The 24,927-nt window shown below is 40.9% G+C and overlaps 1 long non-coding RNA gene across 1 annotated transcript in view; it reads left to right on the top strand.

Moving 5' to 3' along the window:
• The window catches only part of LOC139624672 (uncharacterized), a 28,743-nt gene extending 3,842 nt beyond the window's left edge, over positions 1 to 24,901 (top strand). Inside the window, exons 2-3 of the long non-coding RNA XR_011691718.1 lie at positions 8,528 to 8,650; positions 22,698 to 24,901. This is a non-coding gene — a long non-coding RNA (uncharacterized lncRNA). The remainder of the gene's footprint in view (positions 1 to 8,527; positions 8,651 to 22,697) is intronic.
• The last annotated feature ends 26 nt before the right edge of the window (positions 24,902 to 24,927 follow it).

Genomic DNA, 24,927 nt, shown 5'->3' with positions numbered 1-24,927 from the left:
TGCTGAGGCTATGGTACTAACAAGCCAACTACCTATGCCCTTCTTACTTTAGTAGTGGAGCACCAGGATGGCCAATCAGATTCCAGCGGGGCCTGTGCATGTAAATGACATCTTTGTGCTTTGTACTGTTGGTTGGACGCAACAGGAGATGGTAAGATGTCTCATTGTGCTCTGGGAAATTAAAATCAATAGCAGTGTCTGGCCAGCTTAAGAAATACCAGCTCTCATCACCAGCTACCATTAAAATGGGTATGCCACTGATACATAACAGTCCTTAAAGGCAGCTGTCACTTAGACTAATAGCTTTGTGGTAGTTAAGCTAAGCTAGCCATGGCTAAAAACTAGTCCTTCAAGTCTAGCCCAGTGATGTAGCCACTGGCAAAGGGTCCTTGCTTTGATGGTTTCTAGCATCTTTGAGCGCTTCTCCTTTTGTTTTTAGCTCTCTTCCTTTACTTTTTTCATTTAGCTGTTGCAGGAAATTCACTGATGGGTAGAAGACTCAGTTTTTGGTTCCATGATGAAACAAAGCTTCGAGCCAGAAATTTATAATCAAGAATTTTTGTCAAGTCCAATCTGTCAGTCAGTAATAATAGGCTAAGTAGCTCACTGACTGACTCGTCATTTCATCGGCTGGTTCTTTGTTTGTTTTGTTTTTGTGTGACGGGTTTGCTGGTTGTTTGATTGCCCAATGGGTTGTGGTGAAACGGTCATGGCTTTCCCCCAGCTGGCTGTTTGTGTAGATTCTAAATATTAAAGTCTTGACAGCCCTTGCATTGTGTAACAAATTATGGAAAAAATATAATTGTTGGTCATGATGTAGATTTCAGTAGTGACATGCTTCATGCTCTTGTATTTAAAAGAATGAGCGGCCGAACAATGAAAAGGAGGGTAATCTTCTGTCTCAGTCTACACTGAGGAGCAAAACAAGTGACTGTAGTTGGAAGACTGTGTATTAATTGTGACCACAGGAAACTAACCAAGATGTTTTACTTTCCATAACTCAAATGACAAAACTTCCCCTTCACCCTCAAATGGAAATCCATATCATGGTAGGCAATCTGTCTGACTCAAACTAGGCCAATGTTAGCTGCAATGCTTTGCATCAAATCATCAGATCATTATCTTTATCTCAGCACGAAAACATGATTAGAGTAGCAAGTTTCTATCAGGCTGGCCTCGATACGACCACACAGCACATCCTAACCACCAAGACGTAGCACTACCAGGAAGGCCCTCAGCCACGTTCTCTATCTGTCAGATCCACATGGCTTTATATCTATAATCTCATGTCATTAAACTGCTCCCACTGGTTTTTCCCCCGTGTGCAGTGCTGTGAACTCTCAGCCTGTCCGTGAATATTTGGACTGTTGGCTGTTTGGGCGCATCAGGAGATGAATTCTCATGTTACACTGGGAACAGTGAGAAGGGACAGTCAGCCAAAGATCTGTCTGTGGCGTGGTCACCTCTCCTTAGAAATAAGGTGTGATTGTGGAGGAGTAGACAGAACATTTATGTTAAGTAATATTGTAAAATGGAAATATGGGTAAAAGACAAGTTAAACACTAACTGTGTGTGTGTGAGTTGACACCTTTGGCATAGCATTTCATTTTATTCAAAGCACAGGGAACAGGGAACATAACAGGTTAATCAGGTTCATAAAGAAAAACGCTGTGGTTGAACATGGACTTGGAACAGGATCAGGAATGATGAGCAATCAGGTAAAATTAGGAGGCAAAGAGTGTAGCACTGTTACACAAACTAACTGAGCAAGACAAGGTTCAGTGCATCTGCCTAAAGTATTGATGCAATGCTTGTTTTGCTGCTTAAACAATTAAACATGTCACCAATAAATCATAACTTGTGCATACAGCCTGGTGAAAATTTTTAAAGCTACAGTAATTTTTTTTCTGTCTTTAGCCTTTATTTATTGGAGGAAGTGATTTAATCCAAAAAGAAATGTAAAACTTAATATAACTGTTTGAAAGGGGTTGGGATGAGTGAAAGTGAGAAACCCATATGGGCCTATATGAAGGCATCTCGCCAAATCAAAAGAAGAAATAAAGCAATAACAAGTCAAATAATGTAATTATAATATTATAAAAACATGAAAATGACAATTTCCTATACTTAATACAAAATAAATATAAGACACATAAACTCAGTTGTCAGTTTATTAGGTACGCCTAGCTAACGAATGCAACAGTCCTGAGATAAATCCTCCTTCATGGAGGTTATAATGTTCAGTTTTTGTTGTTGATTCAGAGGCAGTAGTTTGTGCTGCTGTTGAACTGAATTGCATTAGACAGAAGTATTTTTAGCTTCTCTCACTGATCTAACAACATAGATGCATCTCTGACACAAACAACATCCTTCCATTTAGTTGTATCAACTGTTCCATTAATTTAAGATAGGTGTACCTAATAAACTTGAATAACAACCAACAGACCATGCCATGAAAAAGGCAAGGAGAGAGCAGGCTGTGGATTTCAAGTAGTTAGCCTCATCAGATAATTCTGAAGTCTAAATTTAAAGGGGGAGCTGGACTGCAGAGACAGGCAGGAAACTCACACGGTGCTGTGTTGTTACTTCAGGTCATGTTCCTGGAAACACACTCAGGCACTTTGTAAACTAAAACCACTGGATTAGATACAGATGGTATTCATTTACTTCTGTGGTAAGTTAAGATGACCGCTGCCTTTGTTTTTTACTGTGGTACATCTTCTCCTCATATGCAAATGAACTGTGACGACATCACATGATTTCACATGTAGTCTGCTAGTTTGTGCAGACTGCTATGGTGTATATTTCTTTAACTGATTGTAACACAATACATAGGTACAGATTTTAGGAGATAGAGTGTTATTAATAAACAGAGGAACCAGCCATTTGTAGCTATGTAGCAACAAATGTGGCCATAAAATCACAGTGGGAAAGTCAAAGCAACTTCCTCTCAGGCTGCATACAACCCATGTCTGTTACTTCTCAGTCCTTTTGTCTCCTTCAGATACATGGGAAAACAAAGCACTGCTCAGTTTCCACTCTGACAGAGGCAAGATCCTCTTAAAGGTCAACTCCTGTGCTGCTTGTAAATACAACATTGTGGGTTTGTGGCCTCTTTAAAAATGCCACAAAATAATGTTTAAAACAAATGATAGGAGGTCTTTTTTTTCTTTTGCACAAATGTAAGAAAGCACCAGGCTGCATGCTGAAATTTTCTCTTTCACTCAAAGCTTTATAGTTTTATTGTTTTTTAAGACTTGTCAGTACCCAAGTTAGTTGTCTTCACTTAAGTTACTTAACTTGAATATGCACTTGATGGCTGCACTGAGAAAAATTTGCATGTCATAGGCAAAAAGTCATCATATTCACTGGCTGATGGTGAAGACATGGAAATAAAGTAACAGCATTGTTCTTGCGCTGCAGTGTAGAGCTAGATAGTCCTAGTATTACTGTACAAATGTAAGATCAGACTGTTTCTTCTTTCTTACATAACCCTGTTAGGCTGCTTACATAGGCTACTTGTTCATATGAACAGTCTGCTTTACTTCTAACTTTACAGATAAGACGGTTTACTCTATATCTGCTCATGTTGGCTGGGGGTTGCCGGAGTGTAAACCTCCTTAGATTCAGTAAAGAGCTCATAACCTTTGCCTAATCTCTGACAGCTTTCAGCACCAACTTCTGCAGTGGTTAAATCCTCCATAGTGTTGATAACTGTGTGGTTGTTTGTTGTGTCAACATGTGACTCCACAAACTAATGTAAGCTGCACTGTAAGTTTCTTCACTTTGGAGGTAGCTGGACATGCTAACCCCACAAACTATTGTAGATAGTTAATATTGTGGGAAATAATGCAATCTTAGATGCAATTTAAAAGTAGGAATCAACATTAGACATGTTTTAAACTGTAAAAATACTCTGCTATGATTAATATTTTGTGGAACATGGTTTTCCCATAAAAAGTGAAAAAAACAGAAAACTGGGGCTGGAAACACATCTATGTTTACTTCCTCATTGAGAAATCTGGATCAGGTCTTGTGCCCAGCCAACCACAGCCGCTTGTGCTAGGTTGAGAGATGAAACAGCAGCACGTATCCAGATAGTTAGCAAAGGAAACATCAGAGAAGCTCAGTCTCAGTCAGACCCAGACTCAGGAGTTTTTGGGGAGTTTGTTGTGCACCAAATTAGGCGACTGGCAGATGAATCAGAATGGTTAGCACAGTTAGCATCTTTTATTTGTTAATGCTGTTTGTTATCTTGTAACTGGCAATGGCTGACACAGTTTTAGTGGTTCACTGCAGTTCCAATCTGGAAACACACAGTAATGGCGTTGACTGCCTATTTCACTCATGATATGTCATGTATTATATAAAAAATATCACATGGAGGTGAGATTAGAAACAAGATTAAACACTTTTTATAGGAGACGGTCTTTAAAATCACTTAATGAAGGGTAAAGATGAGGAATAGATGGTGTAGAGTAATTGTCAGAAACAACAGCCTCCATGATTTGGACTAAGCTGTACACATATCTTGTTTAGGGTAAACCTCATTAGCCCAGACGACCCTGTTCACTTCCTGTGACATGAGAAAACATCCTGTCGCAGAGCAGCTGTCATCCATTTGCACAAGCCAGCCTCGCAACCCACACTTGTCCCTGAGCAACAGATTATTCCAGTATGTCATAAACAATGGAATAAATCTCTGCCCTCTATGAAAAAAACTATTGTATATCCGTTGGCTTCACAGAGTTGACAGAATGGAGAATGTCATTTTTCATTACTGTATGTTTTTTCTCCGCCTTGGATCACAGCTATCTGATTACATTCATTGTCACGAATGTCATTTTCTAGATTTATAAGCAAGTCTGTAGTTGATTGCAGGTGATTAGGTGCAGCAGTTAAGAATTGTCTGAAATTATGCAGGAGACATTTGTGGCTTGTCACTTTGATCACAGCGGCATTATGTGATTTTCTCTGAATGCACCACAATACCTCCTTCATCACTCCTTACGCAATCTCTTACGATTCGGTCGCTCTTCACATTTGAAGTCTCGCTGGCTCTTGTTTTGTTTCTCTTCCCAAACTGCATGTCATCACTGGTTTTTACACTCTGTTCCTACGATGACTCAATGACTTAACTGTTTGTGAAACCATACAGATAAATAAATGGCTCTCCATGACATTTGCACAAAAGAGCAATATGCTCAAAGAAGGAAACAAAAGCATATGCACACGCACACACACACACACACACACACACACACACACACACACACACAGAGACACAGACACAGACACACACACACACACACTTATACAACAGGATGCACACAGAACTAGTAAAAACCTCCTCCCACAGTGTTATTGACATGAGATTGTGCACCATTGCCAAACATCCTTTTTACCAGAATCCAGTCGACCTTGGGATGGGATCAAACTCAAACACTGTGCTTATTCCTGTAGTAAGCAGAAGCTAAACCACATTCATGTGCATGTGGCGAGATGAGCTTTATTACCTGAGAAGGAAGACCTTATTTATTCTTAGTTAATCCTTGCACTGATTGGAAACAAATATGTCATGCAGAGCCATTTCCCTGCAGCGATCCATCAGCTTGTCTGCTGTAAACCACGGCAGCGGTAGCAGATTAGAGAGAGGAATCCAGGAATCAACAACTGTCTGTCTGTGTGGCGTGGTGTACTGGGTTTAACATCAGTCTGGGAGAGACACACACACACACACACACACACACACACACACACACACACACACACACACACACACACACACACACACACACACACACACACACACACACACACACACACACAGGATTACATGCATGCATAGACACATTTAAACACACATAACACAAACAGCTGTTTAGAATTACATAGCCGGGGTGATGAACTCACTGACAGTGCTGTGACTCATGCAACATTCAAAGACAGATGAGGACGTGGGAAAACATATAATATTCATAGATTTCTTGTACTCTCTCTTTGATGTCTGCATGTGGAGTGTCGACTGCTGGCACACCGTTAAGACCATAATCTAACAAACAGGTATCTGTTTCCTCAAATCTGCCCTAAGGGCATTCTTCAAGTTGCAAAATCAACAAAATCAGGGCAGATTGCAGGAAAATTGAAGTCTCAGCAGGGAACGTGGTTTGAGGTATTAATCAATCTCAATCACTGTTCCATCTACCATCAGAGCTTTCTGACATCCCCGAATGTAAAAATTTGCTCAAGCTCAACACCTACTGCTGTGATGCTTATATACCTGACCTTTATATCATTTTTTTTGGATAGGATGATGGAAAAACCTGTGGGATGCTTCAGAAAGACGAGAGCTGACAGCAGCCCTAAGGCCAAGACAGTAACTGTCTGACAGTCACGTGAAACTGAGAGAGGGTGTGTTTATTTGGGGGAATTAAAATTGAATGGATGCCCCAAAGACCTGGCAGGGCGAGCCACAAAAACACTGAGACAGATTATTGACCATGAATAGAACCTGTAGAGGCTTTAAAGATGGACTTTACACAAGTTTGTCATGTTCCAGTTGGGAAGAAACTAAGTTTAAGCTGGAGAAATAAGTTCAATCAACATGCTGCTTGGTTTACTTCTCTTTCCAACCACGCCCTGAGAAAGACCCTGTGGTGGTTGAAACCGGTTGCCGTTTGTTTTTGTTGCATATTTTACTCTGATATGCCCTAACAACAATAAAGACATTTGAACTATATCCTTGGCTCTGAGTGAATGTGCCTGAAGTAAGCCCAGAGGCTTCATTTTTCTCTGTGTTGGGTTCTTCTTTGGGGGTGGGGCAAATGTTGTTCAAATTCATTCAAACTTGACTTTTTGAAAAAGTGGCAGCCCTAGAGCCAACCCTTGACTTTTTGATTGAAGACAGGTGATGTATTTACTAATGTGAATGAATCTCAAAATGCAGGTTTTACACAGAAAATTAAAGTAGGTACAAACTATATAGATATATGTGGGCGTTAACCTTAGCACCTTCTGCCTCATGATTTTAAAAGCCTTGTTTGTTTTTCACAGAGCACTTAGAAAGAACTGAGTGTGTTTACATTCTTTCATTTAGTTTGTGATACAGAGCAACAGTGGACTAACCACATACTTGAAGAGCTGGAGTTACATCTTCGTAACTTATTAAGCTTGTTTGTTACTGAATAGTTGACTAAACACATGCAATGGACATGTTTATGTTTGGTCATTACTAGAGAGTGACTACTGCAGAGGGTCTGCAGTGTTCTGGCTTTGTTAGATGTGTGCCAATGAAAAGGATACTGAGAATCTTTCTCCAACTTTCATGACATTGTTTTCACTTTCAGCTTTCTCTGAATGACATCAGAAACGTCTTAAGAAAACATAAACCCAAGTTCACCAATCACAGATAATGAGGTACCCATGTGGTATCTCAGTGTATGTATGGGGCGTACACACATGGCTGCTGTAGATGCTGTTGTAATCCTTTAATCCATAAATCTTGGTTCAAGATTTTCATAAATCTGGAATGTTTTGGTTAAAGCCAATTTCAGTTATGAGTGCAATATTTCATGTCGATTTTCTAATGTCTCCTGTTGAATTACTACTGAATAAGATTTATTTAATCAGGTAGTCTCATTAAGATTAAGATCTTTTTTTTCCAAGAGTGACCTAAGAGCAAGAAATAATATATATTATAATTAGGTAACCAGCAATGTCAGACAACCACAAAAACAATTACAAGGCCCATAAAAACATCAGATAATAAAGCTTGGAAAATGAACAAATCTACTAGCTTGAGGGCGTTTTGCAGTTACTTACATTTAAAAGGTGCAAAATACCTGAAACCAGTTCTGTCAATATTAATGTAGATATGGGATGTCTGTGGTCATGTACTGTAGTTATTGGATCATGTACTGAAGCTACAAATGTGTAAATGAGAGAAGAGTTGTGAGTTAGTTTAAAAGCTTTAACTGTGGAGCTTTACAGATTAATATCAAGAGTAATGATGAATATGAAGTTTGTCATTGGGAACATGTGTTGAACTGTGATAAACAGGCTTTAGCTGGTAACATAATGTGACATGTACATGACAGTATAGAATATGGTTTTAATCAAGTGCAGACAAATTGACTGAGAAATAGTTTACCCAGTATTCTACAGTGAAAGCCCAGTATTGTTACTAATTATCAACTGTTGAATGTGGGTTTTGATTGACAGCCTGCTGTCGAGCCAGGTTTTTAAGTATTTGTGTGATCCAGAGGGTGTTATGGGAACCAGTTTTAATGACAGGCATGTGCTTGCTCTTATGTACATTTAAAGCAAGAGTGTTATTAAGAAGTGATATGGAACTTCTCAAAGTTTGATTGAACGGTATATGACATTCTATCATCTGCATAAAAATGCAAGTACTAATTAGGAGTAATGTTATTTATGTGTAAAGTAAACAGTAACAGACCACAAACAGACTCCTGCTAGGTCAGATATTCGAAGCATGCACTCATATCTATTACCTGTCTATTTACAGAGGGCTGTCTCTCAACAAACAATGAACTGGAAGGAACATAAACCATCATGGTGCAAGATAAACAGATGGCTGAAGGACCGTCAAGATCTGGTAAACATGGAGAGAGCAGTGTGTTAGATGGAGGTAACTATCAGCACATTGTCCGGAGCTCAGTCGGGTAGCACCATGTAACTTAGCCACATTCGTGTTCTGCGTGTACCGACTACTTTGTACAAAGTAAAATCTTTACTGGAAAAAGATGATCAAAAGTGGTTTACATGACAATCAAGCACTTCTTTTAATTCAGAGCATTGGAGAAAAAAAGTGCCATTTAATTTTCTATACACTAGTGTGGGTGTGGCTTGACACTCACTGATACTGTGGAAAAAACATTGTTCACTTGTCAGGGTTGGGCTGATTTACTCAACAAATACAGTTTCACATTGCCAACATGAAATAGATGAATGCTGAAGTGTTCTTCTGTGTTTTCTTGATACCTGAAAGCACACTGCATTTAAATCCCACACTTCAGCACTTGGCCTCGGGTTTGATTCTGCTCCAGTAAGTGTTTGTTCCCCAGCCAGTCTGAAGTAGGCAGTTGCTTTACTGTAAACACAATTATGCTAACTGCGGCAAGATTCATTGACCACATGAAGGGAGATGGACTCTCACGCAAAACACTCGCTCAGGCACTCTCACACAACTATACTTACTCACTTACACGCTCATAAACCAAAACACGGCATGCATCCGCACCTGCAATCTCACGATACAGACCCACCGGCTGCTCACATGGACACACACCTACACACCATAAACAACTTCCTCTGCAGTGGATTTGATTAGAAAGCAGCCTGAGAGAGTACAACAAGGGGACTAGCCCCCTCACTGCAAATACACACGCACACACACACACACACACACACACACACACACACACACACACACACACACACACACACACACACAGGAACCACAACAGACAATGGAGGATTTGCAGACCAAACACTCTACAGGAGGCTGGGCTGATGGTGTCCAGCCCAATCTGCAGGAGCGTTAACTCATGAACAAACACACACAAACATAGACAGAGCTGAAGAATTAAAACATATTTTGATAGCCAACTACGGCATGCAAGGCAATTCACACATGCAGTCTCTCTCTAATACACACACACACACACACACACACACAATGCCCAGTGTCTCACCTCAGGCAAGCATCTGTTTGGTCAATAGTGTCATTTACAGAATAGCACATCATTCTTTCCACTGTGGGAGTGGGTTGGGCTCTTTTTGGTTTTAGAGTCACTGTATTTCCTCCAGCCAATACACACACACACGCAGAGCACCACATTCAACCTTACACACACCCTTGCGCCACACAACTGTTATTCCTCTTAACTGTGAATTTAAGGGAATCCTCGGCTGGCGCTCTCCGGTGACATTAACATGCCTACCTCGCTTCACTGACCGCAGGCAGGCAACTGACAGATTTATCTTCATCTCAATTAGTTTAAACAACGTGTAGATTAATACTGCCAGCAGGGGGAAAAGTTCAGATGTCGTGGTTATGGTGTGTGTCACTGCCATGGCTAAGCCTCCCCGTCTTGGCCCTTTAACGCTGACCAGACGTTGATCCAGGCAGGCTGGATGTTTATTGGACATCATTTGCAGGCTTGACATTTCCCACAGAGCAGGGTGCATTAGTTTTATTATTCACCACAAAGTCAAGTAAAAAGGCTACTTTCAATCAATGAAACCACCATGAGGATTCTGTGTTACCCCGCTCGTAAGAGAGCACCACTCGAGCTGGAATGTAGCTGCAGACGTCACTGCCCTTTAAGGTGACTTAACTTCACTTGGTACCAAAGAAAAAAAAGTTGCATGAAGTCCAGACTCCACTGGCTTAAGAAAAAAAATTTCAAATCTTCTGGATTTATTGTCTTCAGTCTTATTGTGGTAAAGGCAGTGTGTCAGCGTGCCTGCAGAATTGTGCCCTCGTGTAGTTTATCTGCAGCTTACAGCATGGTGATAAAAATCTGTGTCAGAGATAACGGATAAACAATGTGTGAAAGTGAAAAGTCACATCTGCAGCCTAGAAAGGTCATAAACCACCCACAGATTACTAGGTAGTGTCCTAGCATTTCCTCTTGTGCTTCCTGTGTCAAGATGTGGCCCCGAGATGTGGCTTTGACACTGATAAGGTGGGAGTAGAGCTACTGTGAAGTTTCAGGCGCGTTTAGTTACTGTGAATTTGAGTGACCTAAAAATGTCACGGAAATCTACCACACTACTCTACCACACGCAGATCGTTAAGCAAGAGAGCTAACAATCTTGATTTGTGGCCAAGCCGTACAGTAAAAAGACATCTGCTGTATCTTCTAGAATTAATCAAAAAGATGCTGCTTATTTCTCATATCTGCTATTTTGGTCTCTGCCTTGCAATAAAGTCACATCTGCCTTTTTCTTATTGGTATTATTGGCTTAACATGTAAAGTGATGTAATTTTGAGATGCATCTAGAGGAGGAAAAAAGCAGATTATTCGCAGAAAACAATAGGAAAATTGCAGATGTGGTTTTGGTGTCCACTGCCACCGTTATGCAAAAGTAATAATATTCACACAGGGAGGAATTCATTTTAAGAGGCAAATCTCTTACTGACAGTTGCCTCAGCAGACCAGAATGCAATGCAACCACAAAACATTTCAAAACCAAGAGACCGAATCGCCCTGTCACCACCACTGTTGCACTTTCTGAACGCTACAAGTTTGCATCTGTTGCTCTAAGCTTGTTGAAAGTTGCACTTGGGGACACAGGAAATAATTGACTGAAGACGACGTGAATATGGTCACACCAGAAGAAGAAATTGAAAAGACCTGACAACTTAATATTTCCTGGAATGCAAGAAGATCACAACTTGATTGTATCTCATATTCAGAGAGCATCCAAGGGTTGATTTCCCATTAGGTTAAAATTGACAATTAGTAGAAAGTGTATAAGACGCTTTTCAAACTTGCTCCAAGCACTGTGTTTCATTTTCCTGCTCTCACAAACTGCCTACACTTGGGGCAAGCAACTGGATAATGACCCCAAAAACCCCAAATGCAAATCATCTGGCTGAGTCAAAATCTATTTCTCAACTAAAGCCTTGATGAGCCTTGCACAAGTGGTTGTCACAGCTCTACATGTCATCAGGCAGCAGATTTGTACCCACATATTTGGTTTTCACAAGATGCTAAGTCCTCCCGATTTGATTTGTCTTCCCAATAATTGCGACAATTACACAGCATTAGTTAAGCCTGTCCACCCATTTCTACTCATGTCTGACTTTTGGAGGGACAGACAGAGTTGGGGGAGGATGAAGCATTTACTGTAGGAAATGATGGAGGAGTCGAGCTAGGTGTTACGTCTCCAACCTCAGACAGATTTGGTGGATCTTGGATAGACATGGTTCTGGTAAGAATACTTTACAGAGGAGCGAAAGGCCAGGAAACACTCGCTCATACAGTCGTCATTTGTCTGCTTGTCTGTATGAGTTTGTGTGTGTGTGTGTGTGTGTGTGTGTGTGTGTGTGTGTGTGTGTGTGTGTGTGTGTGTGTGTGAGGGAGAGTGTGTGTTCGAGGGTTTGGCAGTGTGGTTGTGGTATAGATCTCATTTCTGAGAACGACACTGGCCATTAATCTCCTTTGAGTGTGTCACTTTTTTTTCTCCTTTGTGTGTCTGTGTAGATGTATACATATATGTATGTGTCTGTATGCACACATGCACGCAAGCACATACACACACATAATGAAACAGACATATATTTAGATATTAGGAAGCAGGGAATAAAAACATCCTCAAGCATCTACTGCAGCTCTGCTTTTCCAAGGTGTGGCCTAAACAGCACCTCAACATCTCTGATTCATCAACCACATTTAATTAAATCCTGACAGAAATAGAATGTATATTGTACACGGTGCAGTGGTTACAGTAATGATCCTCAACTCAACACAGAGTGGGTCATGGGCCCTGTGCGGGCAGGTCCTGTGTCTATTTCTGTTCTCCTTCACACCATTTTGCTTGTTTTGTTACTTCTTCACATGCGTTTCTTACCTGTAAATCTGCCTGATTGACATTTCCTCCTCCATGACCTGGTTAAGTGAGTGATGTTAGTGCTCTGCCAGGATGAGCAACGTTTAAGTCGAAAGAGAGACGGGAATGTCAGGAAAGAGAGATGGGATGACATGCAGGACAAGGCCTTGGGTCGGACTTGAACCCGGGCCACTGCGGTTATGACTAAACCTTTATGATATGTGCTGTAGCAGGTGAGCCACTAGGGTGCCCAGAGCCATCTTAAAAAAAGATAAAAGTTGTGTTAAGCAGTAGAGAGAAATATCTTTTATCTTATATTACGTGCTGTTTTATCAGTGCACTCAGAAAGAATAAGTGTGTTTTGGGTTGCAAGCAGATAAGTGACTGAAAATTTATTTCACACCCAAAATGATGGAAAGATTCACTTGTTCTTACAGAAGAAAGCAGATAACTTAAGAGGAGAAAATCTCAACAGGGGAAGAGTTAGTTAGAGATTTGGTGAGGGTTTATTTCACGGGTCACAAATTTTCCAGATAATTTCCAGGAAACTTTGCTCACAATTTCCTAAAGAGAGGCTCCTATTTAGCTGTTAATAGGATATTTCCAAGAAAGGTCTATGCAATTTGGTACTAATTATAGGGGTAAAGAAGAAAGAGTTAGTTGTTTAAGTACCTGTTTTGCATGTTCAAATTCTTTCAAAAAAATAGGAAATAATGTAAGTAAAAAACTGTTCATAAACAGAAGTCAAATATCACGGATCCTATGTTGCTGTCACCAAGACTATGTGGTGTGCAAAAACCTTTTAGAAATTATGTAGTAATTGGAAATGATTGTGCTTTTTACAGAGGTGAACTACACATTCATGAGTTTGGGTTATGGTAACACATTTTCAATTCTGGGTCACAAAAAAAAGGTTTAGGAGCACCCTGGTAACTCACCTGGTAGAGAGTGCACTGGTAAAGCTGCGTCCTTACTACAGTGGCCTGAGTTCAAATCCAGCCCAGGCTCTTTGCTGCATGTTGTACCTGCACTCTCTCCCCTAACTTTTGTGTCTCTCTCTCCCCATCTATCTTTAATAAGAAAAAAAAGTTATTACTTAAAGTTATTATTAGTTAAATACAAGCAACATTTTCTGTTAATGTGACTGAAATTAAGTAATTCACAGTTCATGTCTTGTTAACAGCACAGTCCAGACTGTAACACCTGTGTTTCTGGGTGTTTTATTATCAGCGTTCCAAATGAATAAACAACAACAGAAACCTGGACAGATGATTAGCAAATGAAATGTCTGACAAGAGTGGTTGATGTTAAAGATTCAATGCTGTACACTTAAATGCCACAGTTATCACAGTATCTCCTGGCTCATCTGGCTTCTGTTGGGAAGTTAGTTTATTTATAGAGCACATTTTACCAAGTGCTTCACAATAAAAGACAAAAAGCATCAACAGACATGAAGTGCAGACATAAGGAAATACAATAAAAGATATATGAAATTGAATAAGATACTAATGACTAGACAGTGACTGGGTCAGATTGAGAAATAAATCAGCAGTTTCTTCACAGAAGGAATTACAAATACTGCGTAAGCAATGCGCAGTGGGACTTGCAAAGGGCTTTCCCTGTGTTTTTGTGTAGCAAAATGTTTATACAAAATTTAACTTTACTTGCTCGATGAGCAACTACAAATGAAGAAGGGACGTCCTGTGTGTAAACAAAAAAGTACATGTTCCCACAAAGTGAATAAATATCCTCCTCTGCAGTGTTATGTTGCGAGGTAAAACATTAGGCTTGTAACATTCAAAAGCACAGGTTACATAATGTTTTTTATGGAAAAGACTGTTCTAGCTTGTTTTAAAAAATCTTACCAATAAAGAATATTTGAAGGCAGCCATCACACAAACATTGTCAGAACATTTCTTTGGGGTGACGCTCTTGAAAACCAAAAACTGATCCCAAGAGAGGAGTTTGTTTGAAAGATGATGGAAAATATTCTGTGGCCATACGCTCAAGAATCTGTGCGAGTGTCTTCCTCTTTTCCCTACACAAACACAGGAGTCACACAGCGAGACAACAGTCTGTTACCCTGAAATATCTGATTTAGAAAGACGACAACCGCAGCGTAAACACAACAAAGAGACACCAGGGAGGGCAGACAGTGAACATGATCTCTGCGCTCATCAGCATTCTCGACAGAACGTATTTGCATAATGTATCCAATCCAGTATGGTAAGATGTGACCACAAGAAAATATACATCACAATCACGCCGTAACGTCCATGATTTATTGTATGAGATGGGTCCAGTGGAATAAAGCTCTTTGTGCAGAGCAGTTGGACAGACAAAGTCTTAGGAGACCTGTTTTGGTAGGAAGACCATAATTGCTTTGAATTGGCCCTTGCGCAAATGTAGCCTGCTACAGTATGCTGAGAAAGCATTATAGTGTGCAAATGTGTGTATTTGGCTGTTTCTGTACATGCATGCGACTGTGTGTGTGTGTGTGTGTGTGTGTGTATATGTGTGCGTTTTGTTCTGCAATCCCCTGACTTGATGAAGTGGGTCCACTGAGCCAAAGCACTGCTGAGAGTTCAGAGTCATCAGTGAGGATCCTAGTGAGACAGCGAGCGACCACAGGTTTGGTCAGGACATGGTCAAGCTTGGGTCAGGGCAGGGTCCGAAGGGAATGGCTATATTAAGTCACTGAGTTTGTTTCAGGGAATGTTTTTAAGGAAAGGAGCTGACCCGTGTTTTTGGGTTCATTGTACTGTAAGTTGTTTGTGTTATTCTGTCTGTTGCTCCTGAATCGAGCCTTTTCTGGACTCACTGCAATCTCGCAAATCATTTTGATTTCAACGTGAGCAATTTGGATTGTTTGGAAATGTTATCAGGCTTCTGTACAAGAGTGTTTGTGCAGTTTTAAATCTTTCTGAATCATTTCTGTTTTACCACAGAAACTGGGCAAATTGTTTTCCCACAGAGGTTTTTTGTATTCCATTAATCCTCCATAATGTGTAGCTTGATGTGGAACGTTTCTGCTGTGCCACACCGCTGTTACACAGGGAGAAATTTGTCTCATTTCAACACAGGAGATGACAGGAAGGTTATTTGTCATTTGCCTCTGTTTTAATTGAACTTTTTACTCACATTTTCTGGTGATATTTGACTTGTGTTACATCATTTCAACTAACAAATGTTGAGTACTGTTATCTCTATAAATATACAATGTGTCAGTGCAACAACCAGCTGTGTGCTTCATGTGCACATTTGTAGCCCCGTGGGATTTTCCCGGAGTTCTTTCCCAGACTCGGGGACAGCTCGTGTGCGTTACTCGCAGCAGTACAGTAGGTAAAATGCCCATCCATTCATGAGGAGGACCTCCAGTGTTGTCCTAACCTCCCATTACACGCCATCAATCTGTCACCGTCACAGCCTTGTTACTGTAAGGTCTGTTCCACTTGAAACAAGCCTCTAATTATACTCCCAGTCAACTCCCACTGGACCACATACTGTACGCTGCGCTAACCAGCCACACTGTAGGTCTACATCCACGGGCAGCTTGAAAACTCTGTGTGTCTGTGTGTGTTTCTATGTCATTTAATTCCCAAACCTCCAGTCAGATTGGCCTATAGAACCAGCCACAACACAGATTAACACCCTTCTGGACAGGCTGATGACACAGCTGTGGAAACAACACAGAATAAGACAAATGCGACCACTGTCTCTATGTTTGGGTCTGGGGTCTGAAGAGGATATGACGCTGAAATCGGGTTAAACAGAACAAACAACTCTCTCTCTCTCTTTTTTTTTTTTTTTTTTGCTCCTTTTCTGTCAGCGTGAAGGCGAGTGGGAATCGACACAGTGGCCCTGAAATGATTAGTGGTTTCAGTCATTTTCATCCCACTGTATGTGTGTTTGTTTGTGCCTGAGTATAAGCAGTAAAATAGAAACGGGGCACCGGGCAAACCATCCTGTGGGTGGAGGAAACTTAGAACCAGTCCGATGATGACATTGCCTTTGGTCGCGCTGTTGACAGTTGCTAAGCTGGAAAGCTGTTATTTTGGCTTTTTGCATGAGGGGTAAATTACCAGAACACGTGTTACTCCAACATCAGAGCATTTTGACCTGTGTGAGTGTGTTTGAAGCCTTGTTGTAGCATGTCTCTGTCTCTGTGTGTGTGGGTGTGTGTGTGTGTGTGTGTGTGTGTGTGTGTGTGTGTGTATCTATGTTGTCCTGGTGTTCGCTCTGAACCCAGCAGCCTTTCACCTCAGCCTCACCCCTGTATCTGCATCTTTTTAAGCAGCTGAACTTGTAACCTGTCGTAATGCTGAAGATTTGACTGGAGTCTGCCATTATAAACACAGTGAGTCATGTTCATTAAAAGTGAATGGATGTACAGATCAGTCTGAGGTCAGGGCATTGATGATTAAAAAACACCAGCTGACAGGCCGACTCCCCCTGTCAAAGGCTGTGTTATGGATGATCATCTCTCAGCCATCATCCACCGTTTGTGGGCACTCTGGTAAACTGACTGATATTTCAATGGCTTTGATTACATTACAGCTAAAGCAGAGGTTCTCATTTTATTTCCCGTGGTCACATTTTTATTTCCTATGGATTTGTAGTGCAAGTGAAATGCAGTCAAGCTGTAAAACTGTGACTTGGATGGAGAGAGTGTGAGAAATGCATCTGAAAGCCAAAGGGGATTCAGCGAAAACAGACGAGTGTATATTATCTTACTGCTCTGCGTTTTCTAGGATGTCACAGAGTTATGAATTAGCCCATAAATCATCATTACGGGGTAAAATCTGCGTGTCTGACCCCGGCTGTGTCTGTGTAATAGACGCAGGATGAAACGAGGCCTGTGTAACACAAGACGCAAAATGTGGACCACACAGGAAACTCCTGAGGATGAGGAGCCAAAAACTCTGCATACCTTTGCATCAGGATCCCTCGTAGAGTATCTCCAAACATGAGAGATACTCTTTGTTTTGTGTGTTTACTGCCAATTTAGTTTTTTTAAATGTCTTATTAGGCTGGTTTTTGAATGTTTTCCAGATTATGTTGGGCCCACAGATGATTTATGGACCTTTTTATGGATTTTTTTTTGTTGAGGGAAGTGTGTGAGTAGATGCCAGCAGATGAGTGTGAGCAGAGTGTGTGGGAACACATAGGACATGTGCTGCTGTCAGAGCTATCAGCCAACAGTCGAGGAGTGCCTTCACTGCCCTCCTTGTGGAGCCGAATTTCCCTCAGGAAGCAAAGTGACTCAGTTGTGGTTTGACATTGTTTGTGAGTGCATATGGTGTGTGTGCATGTGTGTGTGTGAGGGTTAGAGACAGAAGGATAAAGAAAGAGTGTCACATTCAATAACGCATGTGTTCAAGCATTTTTAGGTGATTACATGATTGAGTTCCAGGAGAGGCGTGCTTTTCTCAGGTCCGTCTGAGGTTTACTGGTGTCCTGAAATATACCTCTCACTTCTCGCAGCAGGAAATGTTTTATGACAGTTGGTACAGACATCGCACCACGACGCCCCATATGTAAAGTCTAAGAGGAGCACGCAGGGTGCTATCAAAACCAAAAACGCACCCAGACGGCACACTGTATGTCTTGTCTCCTGGTTGCGGAAATAGCCTTATGTTGTACGCATGTCAGGCCAAAGTCAGCCAACTGCAACCTGAAGGCCTCACACATTGGAAATAATTGAAAGGGTCAGAATACTTGAATCGCAGCAAAACATTTTTCTCGCTAACCGTGCAGATAGTTTTGGTTTTATGTGCTGAAGTTTTGAAATATCCTTCTGTGAGATTTCTGTCACCACCCCCTGACACAATGGAAGGTGACTGGAATTCTGCTTGTGGTGTTCAAAGTGATGAAAAATTACAATTGACAAACTTCTATTTCTAGAAAGAATGCCTCGGTCGCTCTGGATAGTCCACAGACCTCACTGTGAACAGTTTTCAAGTTTTCATTGGAACTACTTTCTACTGAGGAAATAGTCCCAGTGCAAGCTGCCCAGTGAGGTCTGTGGATTACCCAGTGTACCCAGGACATAGTTTTCCGGGAAGACGCCGTGCTGCTGATTTTATCTCAATGGCAAATTATTGTATATTTTTTGTTATTATGATCCAATATCTTATTCTTTACCTCTGTCTAATTATCTTATTTACTTCTTTGTGAATCACAAAGCCTGATTTGGCTTCTGTGTGATTTGGCTCCTGTAAACAGGCAATTTCCCATTGGCACCGAAGCCGGTCCACCTACGTGGCTTGCACGTGGCATTTGTCTGACAGAAACACAAAGTGGATATGTGACTTTAAACTTTAATTATTGGTCACGCATGAGCTCACATTGTAACTTGAGGCGGAATTGCCTTTCAAATAACCAATCTCCAGAGCTATAAAAACAAATGGAGGTGATTTCCGACATATCAAGATGCTTTATGCTTTTCAAACCGATATTTAATATTCTCCAGAGCTTTGTGGCTGTGTGTGACTGTCGGGGTGTATCTGAAGTGGATATATTTTATTGTATTTTTCACCCATAGGTTTTGGGGTGTGTATGTGTGTAACACTACAGTATGAGGTGACCTCATTCTGACTGTGAACCACCCTCTGGGAATCCCCTAACTCACAACTGTTTGCAGGACTATGCATCCACGCATGTGTGTGTGTGTGTTGGTCTGTGTAGCTCTGCCATATGCTGAGGTAATGGTCGTCCTCGAGGGGACAGCTCATCCTCAGGGAAAAAAGCTGGGTGGTCCTGTGACCTAAACAGTGACAAAGGCTTGAAGAAAAGGTACAAAAAGGATAGATTACCAAACAGAGAGGTCGGGGGTCTGTGGACCACAGCCTCTGTATGAGCTGACTGTTAATATTTCATCTTTATCTTTCATCTCAGATGAAAAGACACAAAATGACCACATAGACAGAAAAAAATAACCATAAAAAGACAAAAAAAGAGACACAAAATGACCTTTTAGAAACAATGAACAACCACAAAGAAATACGAAATGACCACAAATTTATGCAAAAGACCACAAACACACACAGAACGACCAGAGAAACAAAATGAAAACTACCAAAAACAGACACGAAATTAACGGATATGAAAAACGATTAGATAGAGGCAGAAATTGACAACAAAGAGATGCCAAATGACCATAAATGAGATGCAAAACTACCTAAAAAATAAATACTTCCACAAGGAGACACAAAACGGCCACAGAGGGAAGCTAGACAACCATAAAGAGACACAAAGCTACCGTAAAGAGACTCAAAATGACCACAAAGAGACACAAATTCACGTGTACGACCACTAAGAAACACAGAATGACAATAACACACAAAGTGACACATCACTTTGAAGACTCTTCTCTCTCTGGGAGTCCTGTGTTGGAGGGGAGGGGGGTTTAACCTGTCTGTGCTCAGGGCCCATTTTCACATAATCTGTCCATGCCTGAAACAAATTCCTCAAACAGTCTAAAATGTTTGTCTTAGCTGTTAGGTACGCTCTGATGGTTTTCGCAGCTGTGAGGCCTGGCAGTAATGTATGTGAGTAATGAATGCAAGTTCAAGCCTTTGAGTCTATTCAAATAAATTCCACTTTCATTTGATCTCACTGGAGTCCATTTATCACACACAGATACACAAACATGCACACACCTATTGGCTATCAGGAGGAAACGGAAAGCTGGCATGGAGAGTATTAGCAAGAGAGTGAAAAGGCAGGTCTTCCTGTATGTCGTGACTCATCTCTGTTCAAGAGTAACAGTATACCAACGCTGGTGACCAGACAGGAAAGGATCAGTATCCCTCACACCGCTGGGAGTAATGTGGGTGTTTTGTGTGTTTACCCCAACGTGTGTCAGTGCAGCACATGTGTGTCAAACATGTTTGTTTTATGCAGGTTGGGTGTTATGTGGGCAAAAAACTCCCTACTTTGAAGCTTTGGGAAAGAATCTGTCTCCTCCTGCACCTGCCCTCTTCTTCCTCTCTCCAGCTGGACCAAACCTTCCCTGCTTTTCCTTTTCCTGATCCCTCCTTCTCTTAAATCTGCGTGTGCAAAAACGATTGTTTTACATGTAGCAATCAGAAACATGTACTCATACCTACAGGCCAAAGTAGGTCATCTGTCAGGGCCTTCCAAAATGACTCATATGAGCATTTTTTATCTGCCACAGCTGTGGTTGAGGTACGGTAGACTAAAACTACAAGTTTAAAGACTGCTGTCACGGTTAAAGGAAAGTTTGACTGATAGAAGGAGATGCAGTAATTTTTATTTAAGCTTTGGGGTAGACACTGCAGTGAGCTGCTCACACAGCTGTACCTCAGATGGTAGAGCCAAACAACCATAAACCATTTGTTTGTTTGTTTTGTTGCCACAACATCATAATTGGGAAAACTGTTAAGTAGTTTATTACTAGTTGTGACATAATTTCTAAGAGGCAGGGTGGGTTTTTGTGCTGGTCTTAAACTGAGTGTGTCTGCTGTTTGCTGCTGAGCAGGTAGTCATTCCTTATCACTTATTTTTCATATTGTAGTGCGATACGTTGTTATAATGAACATGATTATAGTTGCTTTGAGTGTAGGGTTGGTGGTAAGTGCCATATGCCAGGTGGTGTTATAAAAGCCTGCCTCCATGGACCAAGCACAGGACTTTCTCCCAGGAGGACCCTGTCAGAATGTTAGCCATGTGTTAGAAAGCCTGTCTGCCAGAACTCCCGTATCAGTCATTTAAGTGGTCCAGGAGGTCCTAATGCCTCAGTGCAAATAGCCACATTGGCTATTCCCCCAGGTGCAAATAGCATTGTTACTTATAGACATCTGGCTGCTTGTCTTTACTATTCTATATACACCTTGGTGTAAATAGCCACATTGGGTATCCACCCTGGGTGCAAATAGCATTGTTGGCTACAGACACTTGTGTGCAAATACCGTTGCTGCTGATGGATACCTGGGGTGGGATGTGTAATTGATGTGTACACACAAAATCCAGGTGTACACCATATCCCGCACATGAATTGGTATTTATGAACACAGAACGAGCGGTGACACTGTACGAACGTCCCGCATTCTTTTGACCATGTGTGAATGTGGTTTTTTAGAGCAAACAAGGAGACACAGAGTTTAAGATGAAACAAAACAGCCAACTTCACAGAGCTTGTATTCATTATTATCATTATAATGTGAAACTTGTTTACACACCAAGAACTGAATTTGAAAATTCATAAATGCTAATAATTGTATTAGTGTGCTCAATGTTTGCGTCAGCATTGTTTCATATTATATATTATTTATTTTGAGTCATTCTGTAAACCTTTTCCATACTCTTAATATTTACTAATCACAATTTCGGACGCCTGTCTGGTTCCTGATTAAGACTTGTCCCGACAAATGAAGTTCTGTCTTCATTTATTGGGAAACAAGACTTTACAGATAGAGTTATTGTACTAAAGTTTACTGATGAGTTCCTGTTTGCATTCTGACCAACAATCAGTGAAATTGTGCCTGTTTTTTGTCTGTGCCATGCAAGATAAGTTGTGGCACAGACAGTGTTTTTGTCTACAAACTGATGGATTAAGGGATTGTCTTCATCCATTCCTGGCTAATTGTGGGAGTGAAAATCAGGCTTGTGCACGTGCGTGCATTTTCTCAATGAGTAGAAATTTATAAAACGGAATCATGCAAATGCACACATTTATGATTCTGACAAACAGAATGCGTATGCATGGTATGTGTCTTCTGGTTTTGGTGTGCACATAGACTTAGTCATGAATCTACAGTGTTTCATGCATCTGGCCCCTGGGTGCAAGTCTCTGCCATACTATATACACCTGGGTGAAAATAGCCACACTGGGTATCCCCTCCAGGCGCAAATAGCATCTGCCAAAAAAAATTTATTTTTTCTCTTCTGAAAATCAAATGTTTTTAAATACTGAGCTTTCTGAGCTGATCAGCTCTCATTCAGAGGACACGCAGTTATGACGTTCGTATGAGAGCATTGTTTGGACCATAACATTCATCAGAATTGTGATAATAAACACAAAGTCTGACGCTTACTTTTTGACCTTTTAACACACTTTTGTTTTTCTCTAATGATTCATTAATTTTTTGCAGACTCCTCCTTCAGTCTGAGCTCTCTCTGGTCGTCTGGGTTAGTCAGCGCTGAAAACACTCAAGCGGGGAAGTACCCAAGTGGAGCACACTGAGCAAGAACACGCAAACGCAGGGTTGAATCTCAGCAGCCACGCTACTGAAGACATCTCTATGGTCTCATGAAAAAGCCGTTTCATCACCAACTACTGATTTAACTGGTCTGACTGTATGACTTCAACATAGATCTGATAAAAATCGTAGTCATAGTTTGTTCTAATACTTGGGAATGTAGACGGCATATTTTAAAGCTGCTCTAATTAATATATTTGTATTAAAGATAAAAAAATAGCTCAAATAACTGCATGTAATGTTAAATGTCGCTCATAGTAATGAACCCACAGAGAATGATTCGCCGACTTCAGCTCTACATGACATTTTAGCATCCTAACTCCCTTGAAAATAACTTTACTGTTACAGTTTATAGTCACTGCTCTCATCTCATTTACAGCTGATGGATACAGATAGTTGGTGGAAGAGAAGCTAGCCCAAATGTTGCGTCATGACTTTGGCTCTCTGTTGCAAGTAGATGTAAGAAACATTTGCTAGTTATCAGCTGGTTTCAGCTTGACGACAGGATAGCTGGGTGAAATTTTCTCCTTAATTAACCTCTGCTGTGGTGTGGTGTGGTGCTTTTCGTGATGTTTGTCAAATGTGCGAACCAAGCTGATGTGTCTTTGAAGGTGTAGTCACGCACAGTGTTGACCTCCTAGTCATCCTAGTCCCTCCCTCATATAAAAGTCACGCTACCTTCTGCTTTGGCACTGAATGAAGGCATAGTTGTTTTCAGCTGTCTGAACAAATGACTAATACTGTTGTTTTTATGAAGAGGACAACATTAAACACACATTAATTCACTGTAACAGATGCAGAGAGAAGAATGAAACTGCCAGATTTTCTTTTCATAAACACTATGTACAGTATCAACCCTGCACATCCCTGCAACTCACATAAAACACACACACTCAGACAAATCTGGGGCTTTCTCCAAGAAGCATGTTCAGTTATGTGGTATACTTTGCGAAGTAAAACAAGTCTTTCAACATCAGTCCTTGTAACAAATTCAAGGGGATTTCATGTTTTCATCCAGATAAACCTGCTTCTTGGAACAGGCCACAGATTGGCTGCACTGGCTCCCAGAGCTGTTTCCATTTGAGCTGATTGAACTCCCTCTGTAAGAGATCCTCACAGCCCGAGGAGACATCATACGATACCTTCCCACACCAGTGTCTCATCAGCTCACAGACAAGCACTGAACTGTATTGATTAGGCGACATAGCAGCGGTGCGTCTCCACCTTTCAGCGTGCTCGCTCCACCCACACACACCAAAACACAGCCAGTTCATTTCGAGGTTTTTCCTCTTTGCTTGTGACACACACATTTTGCAGAACACACATACCTACACACACACAGTATGCTGCATATTATGACCTAACCTCATCATTCCCCACCCAGCCTCAACCTTCACTCTAACTTAATCCCTATTTTAATTTTAACTTCAGTGCCGCAAATAAATCTGTTATGAAAATGTCATAACACAAACTACTGTGCAATATGATAACATCACATTATCATATTAGTCAGTATTCTTTTGAGGTTTTACAGTAGAATGTGACTGTTACTATGTTACACTAACTGTATATAACACAATAATTTGATGTTAAGTGGGATTAAATCCTTTATAAGGACGTTATTGCAATGAAAGCACATTTAACATTTTGGGAAATATGCTTATAAATTTACTCTGAAAGTTGAGGTTTATACCTCTCTCATATCTCTCTGGAGCCTAAGCCAGGAGCTGATTATCTTAGCATAAACACTGGCAGGGGAAAACGGCTAGCCTGGCTATACCAGCACTTCTAACGCTCTCTAATTAACATGTTGCAAGAACAACAAATTGTGGGGTTTTTCCCTTTGTCTCCAGACTTTATGCGTTTCAGCTCTAGCTCCATGCCTTAACACACAGACACGATGGCTGAAACAATCTTTATAGATGTCTCTGCAGGGAAGAAAGTGAAAAAGTGCTTTCTCTGAAATATCACATCATTCCTTTAATTATAAATGGTAGATTCTTCTTTTTCCCTGTAGGCCCTTGATGAAGAAAAGATGTTGGTAATGTTCATGCTTTTTTCTAATAACTTCCGTAGTAACGTCCTCTGGAGTTTCATAGAAAGAACTTACGGGGGAAACAGA

The sequence above is a fragment of the Trachinotus anak genome, unplaced genomic scaffold, assembly GCF_046630095.1.
Source record: "Trachinotus anak isolate AG129_WGS33_773 ecotype Australia unplaced genomic scaffold, CSIRO_AGI_Tana_v1 ptg000001l, whole genome shotgun sequence".
In the NCBI taxonomy this organism is placed as follows: domain Eukaryota; kingdom Metazoa; phylum Chordata; class Actinopteri; order Carangiformes; family Carangidae; genus Trachinotus; species Trachinotus anak.
This window is presented reverse-complemented; position numbering and strand designations above follow the sequence as displayed.